Here is a 5469-nt window from a genome sequence, read left to right on the forward strand (position 1 = left end):
TCTTTGATTTAGTTTATTTGTCTATGTCAAGGCTGTGATTGTGGGTGTACTGTGTGTGTGTGTGTGTGGGGGGGGGGGGGGGGGGGGGGGGGGGTATGGGTTGCCTTTTAGGGCATTGTCGTACCAACCACTTCCATTTTAGTATAGTTAACTCTCTCCCAATAAGCAATACTAGACTATACCAAATTAGGAGTATGTGAAGGTGTTTGAATGTGTTGGCTGGGGAAACTCTCGCTGCCTTCATGTTTTAGTGGTCCTGTGTTTACCTTAGAAGACAAGTGGACTCCCTAAACAAAACTTAAAAAGGACTGTTTAGACATTATTGATGGTATCTACGTATAAGAACACCTTGTGTTCTTCAACCGCAGCAAGTGTGAGGGAGCATGCTAACAGAAAGAAACTCTTCTGAATGGCTATTGTGTGGTCCATAGTGTCGCAGCATACCCTTTTTAAACTTGATCAATGAACGTCTATTGTGATTGGCTGTCAATGTTTTTTTTTTTTTTTAAATCATCCATTATTGTTCTGATAGTGATTCTAACGCCATCTGTCATTATTGTTAAGGCCTATTCATACCGCACCATATAATGATAATATGGAAGCCTGTTTCAGAAACAGAATTAAATAGATATAAACAGAAATGTAAGGAAAAAAAGTTAGAATTGTGAGATATAAACTCATATATTATTCATATTTTTTCTTGCCATTCTGAGTTTATATCTCATAATTCTGACTTTTCCTCAAATATCCGAAAAGCTATTATCTATAGCTTTTCAGATAATCTATTCTATTCTATTCTATCATATATATCTATTATCTATAGATTATAGCTAGATAATCTCGCAATTGTTTTTGTTTCCACCACGGAAGAAAAAATATAAAAAGGTAACTGCAAATTTCAAAGTTTGTATCTCGCAATTCTGAGGGGGAAAAAAAGTCAAAACTGTGAGATAAGAGGTCGATAAAACATGAAGATGGGCGATGATGGACCATAAAATCATTGACAGCCAATCAGAACCCACCTGACTTTAACAAGTTTGAGCCTTTAAAGCAGCAGATGACAGAACTGCATATAATAATAATAATAAGAAGAAGAAGAACGTTATCATGTGCTGGTGTGGATGCTAATACAGTTATCTTTTTAGTTATCATTCTTGGTATGTTTTGTTTTTTCAGTCTGAAAGATAAATATTGCCAACTAGTGAATGAATGATATACTGCTATTCAGTCTTAAAAGGATAGTTCATGCAAAAATGAAAATTCAACATCATCCTCTCTCTCATGTTGCTCAAAACCTGTATGACTTTATTTTAATGGAAAGTACAGTTTGTTTTTTGTTTTACAATGAAAGTAGTGACTATGACTGTGAAGCTCCAAAAAGATTGAATTATCTCCAAAAGTAGTTACGACTCATGTTTTCTGAAACGGTATAATTGCTTTGTGCAAGGAACTGCTCAAAATTTAAGACATTATTTGCTAAAGATTTTCCCAGATTTTTTTTCTTCCAAGTTTAAATGTCACATTCATGATAAACTTGAGAGCTTCTTTTTGTACAACTGCATGATAAATGTTAAACTCTCCTTTGAATCAGCAATATAAGATGGGTTTATATTCTGAAAACTCTTCACACAGCTCATATCACTGATGATGCCTTTTATTGTGCAGAAACAGTATTTTTTAAACCAAAATCGGTCCATTCTAAGTCAAACAGGTGTTAGACAGCTCCTGCTACATCTCCTCAAAGGTCGAACTGAACATCTTCAAACATTCACACACATCTTAATGTAATGGTTACCAGCTTTCACCATTAAAAAAATAAAGTATAAACAAAATGTAAAAATTAAAAAAACGACAACTACTTATACCACTAAAATGTAAAAGACAAAGACCAAAGAGCTGAGCAAATTGATCAAATGACATTTTCAACACTGATTATGAGGTGTGCAAAACTGTGAGGTTGATGTGAATCTGTTCTGTCAGTAATACTGCATGTTGGACTACTGCATATGTGTGCATCCACATACATGTGTGAGGATGTAAACTGCAGGTACTATCACAGCGGGAGTGTTGATTCTGATATTGGCAGATTGTACATCCATCACTACTAGCATTTGTAGTTTGGAAACACGGCAAATTAATGTAGATTCAAATAAAAAAACACACATACGTACATACAAAAAGATGTGTGGCAAATCAAAGATTGCATGCACACCAAACACACACACACACAGTCCAGCTTTATCGTATAAAGCGACTGACACTTTCACATGAACATGTCAATAATACGACAACATCCAAAGTCAGAAAGAGAAGGAAACATTGCAGACATGTATAATATGATAACAGCATTATGTCATTCGTAATAGTGTAAAGAAACATATAAAAATACAAAAATAGGACAGTTACAATATGAAGATATGAGATACACAGACCACAGCTGCAAACATAGCTTTAAAATCCCTTGTCCCTACTCATCAGGTAGTTGCCACTAATTTGTAAAACAAAACGTTTTTCCTTCATGTCATAAATACTTTCTGTGGGTTTGGCCTGTTACTGAAACACCCGTGTGTACACACACACACACACACACACACACACTCTTTAACCCTTGTGTGTCCTTTTCATTTTTGTTATTTTGATCATTTTGGCTGTTAATGTAAACGGCATAAATTTTGTCAAAAATGGGTATTTTTTATTGGGATTCTATTTTACTCTAGGTATAAAAATTTGTTACACTCAGGACCTTAAGGACAAAAATGTCCCCACTGAAACCCATTAAAACAGCTATATTTAATCCCAGTGCCATTAAGCATAAAATTATGGATTCTTTGTTAATAGGCTCTCATTCTTCAACATTTTTACTACGTTTAAATTTTTTTATTTTACTATTTTTCATATTTATAGTGTGGTTCTTATGTGTGTACTGAAAAATTTGTGTGTGAGAATGTTATTTCATTTGAGTTAAGGTTTATTTTATTTCAAGTGATGAAAACATTTTAAAAATGATTTTAGTTTTAGTGCTTAGTACATGGAAAATAATTACTATTTTTCATAAAAAAACAGTGGCATTATGTAAACAAACTAGCATTTAAAGGGTTAAAATCCTAAAAATGATTGCATTTTTTGGTAGTTATGATCAGGACGGATGCTGGTAAAAACATGTATATCAAGGAAAGCGGAAAAAAATATTCATATCTATTTTTATGACCGTTTTTAACATGGACATTTTTGTCTTCTAAGGACCTCTGTGTAACATTTTTTTAAATTGACGCACAAGGGTTAACAATCTGAACTGAAACATCAGTTCTGGCATGAACACTGGATACTAAAATGTGCAATATGATCTCACTAAAATGACTGATTCAACTATATTTGAGTTGAGGAACCAATATGATTCCTTGCTGCATTTCCCAAAAATTTTTCATTGTCGATTAATCATACACTCCAATATTTAAGTATTCCCACAAGCATTGCAATGAGATGAGAATGAAACAACTACTTTCACCTGTTAGAAATGTAGAGTAAATTATATTTTGTGGCAATGACGTGCACACATACCCAAAAAATAACATGCAAACATCAATTATTGATGACATGATTTCCAAGTTTACAGTACATGTTGTCAGAGACAAAGTAAACAGATTTAATACTAATTTGTTGTCTTTTTTATCATGCTAAAATCTAATTGTACACAAAAAACAGGCCAAACCACTGAAGCTTTCACATTGTCCCAAAAGCAAAACCGACATTCACACACACGCATACAAATTAACGATAACCAAGTCAAGTTTCTCTTCAGACTTACTCCAAATCAAGTGCTTCTATGTAACAAATACAAAGATTAAGTAATAAAAATAACGTTGTTAAAAGAAAACATTAAGTCAGGGCTAATTTTGACTTTATGCTTCATCCCTCCAAAAAGTAAGAATCGGAAACATTCTCAAAGTGCAATCTGTTCTTGGTTTTCTTTTGTATGTTTGTTTCCATATGAGTACCTAAAGTACATTGAGATGCTTCTGGAGTGCAGATCACAGGTACCTTGGATCCTGTAGTTCGCCTCAAAGTTAAGAGATGTTACTGAAAATGGAGGACGGACAAGGGAATATTGAGCCTTGTGCCTGGTACTTGGATGCAGGCTGTTTGGGTAAGGAGTGCTTTTTGTTGGGTGTTAAGAGGGGTTTCAGTTTAAGACCTTTCCAAACGTCCAAACCAAAGGTCTTTTTTTTCTGTTTTATTTGTCAGTCAGTTTAAAGGTTATCTGTGTTTAGCTTTAGCTATTTATTTTGAATGATGTCATATTCAAGATGCTGGCAAGAATTCATTTATATAATTTTCTCCCAAAAATGATGCAAGCGACAAAAAGAGAAGATATCGCTCCCTTTATATCTCTGTCTCTTTTGCTTTCTATCTAATCTCCTTCATTTTCTTCACTGGAATCACTGATCCCCTTTAAATCTCACCATTTCTTTTACTGTGTTGGAGGCACAGGGGCATTTGGATAGAGAGAATCCCCTGGAAGTGGAGTGCTGGAATCTGGAGTAAAACAGAAAAACAAAAAAATCTATTAGACAATTATACAATAATTACATTACAAGTTAATATAAATATACATTATATAAAAATAGGTGCAAATATACGTGCATTCACTGATAAAAACTGTGAAAAAACAAACACAACGTGAGTCTGATTTTAGCAAACATTTCTAAAAAAAAATACTAATTTTGACCTATTTCAGTTGTACAAATATCATGAATAGTGCCAAAATCATTGAATCACACTGAACTGTGACCAAATTTCAGATTTCATGATGATCATTCAGTAAATATTTAAATCGAATCATTGTAAGAGCAAATAGCCTACCGTTCAAAAGATTTTCAGTCAGTAATACTTTTGAAAAAAATTCAAAATTAATTCAGCAAGATCAATTGATCAATAGATCAAAAATGACAGTAAAGAGATTTACATTGTTAAAGAAAAGTTCTAATTGAAATAAATGCTATTCTTTTTAACTTTATTTTCATCAAAGAATCCCCAAAAAAGTATCATAATTTCCACAAACTATTAAGCAGCCCAACTGTATTCAACATTGATAATCAGCACCAAATCAGCATATTAAAGTGATTTCTGAAGGATCATGTGACACTGAAGACTGGAGTAATGACTGCTGAAAATTCAGCTTTGCCTTCACAGGAATAAATTGCATTTTGAAAAATATATTAAAATAAAAACTTGTTATTTTAAACTGTAATAATATTGCTATTTTTATTGTATTTTTGATCAAATATATGAGCAAGACATAAAAAAACGTATCAATGCAAACTTTTGAATGGTGGTGTATGTATACATCTACTGGACAGCTACTGTGTGTAGCGTGCATACATGTGTATGTTTCTGTCATTACCATGCGCTGCTCCAGTCTGTGCATTGGTGGGGGGAGAACTGTGAGAGGCAGGGGGTGGAGCTTCATTG

At 33.4% G+C, this 5469-nt stretch overlaps 1 long non-coding RNA gene across 1 annotated transcript; it reads right to left on the bottom strand.

The window, feature by feature from the left end:
- Positions 1–3068: 3068 nt before the first annotated feature.
- On the bottom strand, positions 3069–5461 carry LOC107582827 (uncharacterized). Its single transcript, XR_001608978.1, has 2 exons — positions 5402–5461; positions 3069–4533 (listed from the first exon to the last, which is right to left on the bottom strand). It is a non-coding gene; the product is annotated as an uncharacterized lncRNA (long non-coding RNA).
- Between the last annotated feature and the right edge of the window lie 8 nt (positions 5462–5469).

Source organism: Sinocyclocheilus grahami, unplaced genomic scaffold (genome assembly GCF_001515645.1).
Source record: "Sinocyclocheilus grahami isolate Dianchi unplaced genomic scaffold, SAMN03320097.WGS_v1.1 scaffold47.1, whole genome shotgun sequence".
Taxonomy (NCBI): domain Eukaryota; kingdom Metazoa; phylum Chordata; class Actinopteri; order Cypriniformes; family Cyprinidae; genus Sinocyclocheilus; species Sinocyclocheilus grahami.